Source organism: Austrofundulus limnaeus, unplaced genomic scaffold (assembly GCF_001266775.1).
Source record: "Austrofundulus limnaeus strain Quisiro unplaced genomic scaffold, Austrofundulus_limnaeus-1.0 Scaffold293, whole genome shotgun sequence".
Lineage (NCBI taxonomy): Eukaryota > Metazoa > Chordata > Actinopteri > Cyprinodontiformes > Rivulidae > Austrofundulus > Austrofundulus limnaeus.
In genome coordinates, this window is record NW_013952695.1 from 268,890 (window position 1) to 270,424 (window position 1,535).

The following is a 1,535-nucleotide window of genomic DNA, read 5'->3' on the forward strand; positions in this document are numbered from 1 at the left end:
CCCCAATACATCCTTATCATGTTACCTGTCCTGTCTGTGTGACCTGTTTGTCCAGTACCGACAGATTGTGAAAGGCTGTCAGATTGTTTGCCCAGTTCAGAGAGCATCTGGGCTGCACTGCCCCCTGCTGGTGACTTATTATACCACCTTTCAAAAGTCTTCAAACAGTAGTTGTAATATTAGAGAGAAAAAAAAAGCTAAAAATAACTAATAATATACCTATTTTTTTCTTCAATTGTAGTTATTCTGGCTTGAGTAGGTCAGAGATTTAAACTCCCTTAAGTAGATTTAATATTTCTTGTTACAGAAATAAGATTACACAACGTATAATCAAATCTGATTGGATGATCTTCATGTTCAGCACTTACAGGGAGCTCAMTCAGACGTCCAGTTGTAAAAGCTAWGGACCTCTGAAACRGATAATAATCACATTTAATGATCTGTTTAAAATCATTATTGCTAGATTTATATTGGAGCACCTGAAGGCGGCATGCTGTATTTTCTTATCTGGATTATTTGAAACACACGTAGGAAATAAGGCTTTTGTGTAATCTTGCTGAAAACTTTAAAACGGATAAACAAGGTGTTTATGCTTCTGCTTTGGAGATATTTACTTAAATGTTAGTAGATAAAAAATAAAATGAACAAACCGAGCCAAATAAACTCCAAAGCGGACTAAATGAATGAGCACACCTGTTAGTTAATCTGTTTTGTTTTTCACTGCATTTACTACATAAAGGTCCTCTTTTGGTTTATTTTAAATGTGAAAATATTGAAGCATCATCAGGCTGCATGAACAGAGCTCAGTGCTGACTGAAAAATGAATCCTTTGTCTTTTTCCATGTTGGACATTGAGTCTGAACTAACCTGCTTTAAATAGTTTGTGYTGAAGAGAGGAAGATGATCCTCATGAGTTTGATTCTGTTTTCATGTTGAAACCACAAACCGAACCTTAAATCTATAACTGAAGGCCTTTTTCCTAATGTCACAGAGATTATATCAATATTACAATATTGTGCATTATTTTATTATATTTGATTGTAGTTTGTTTTACAGTTTCACCTTCCTCCATCCTCTGTTTCCCAGTTTCCTCCTGTGTTTACACTGAATGTCAGGACGTGCAGTATTTCCCCGTTTCCCATCCGGTCCGTGCACGCTACATGTTTAGCGCTGTGAATTTACTCGAGATGGGCTCGACTCGCAGCAATAAGTGTTGGAACTGTGACGGTATGAAGGCCTCGTTCTAGTGTTGCCGCCTCAGAGCTGAATAAAGTGCAATATGAAGAAGTGAACATGTTGTCTGCTCAACTTTTTAATCTGTTCAGGGACTCAGTCTCATGACACAATAAACGCTCACGTTAAGCGTCACGAAGATTTTAGATTTGTGAGTAAATATTCAGAGTTTGAAGATGAAAAAAATAGCGTCACCCAGTAGAATAAATGTACTAGAAAAGATTTGTTTGACCAATTGTCAAAATAGTATTTTAACCCCCGTTCATACTTTAAAGTGTATCTTACCCCCCTGTGAAAAGATA

General features: G+C 36.7%; 1 protein-coding gene across 1 annotated transcript in view; it reads left to right on the plus strand.

Annotated features, from left to right (window-relative positions):
• ugp2b (UDP-glucose pyrophosphorylase 2b) overlaps positions 1-1,292 on the plus strand; it is a gene marked incomplete in the record, with an annotated part of 34,123 nt that extends 32,831 nt beyond the window's left edge. The window contains 1 exon segment of the mRNA XM_014021449.1: positions 1-1,292.
• Between the last annotated feature and the right edge of the window lie 243 nt (positions 1,293-1,535).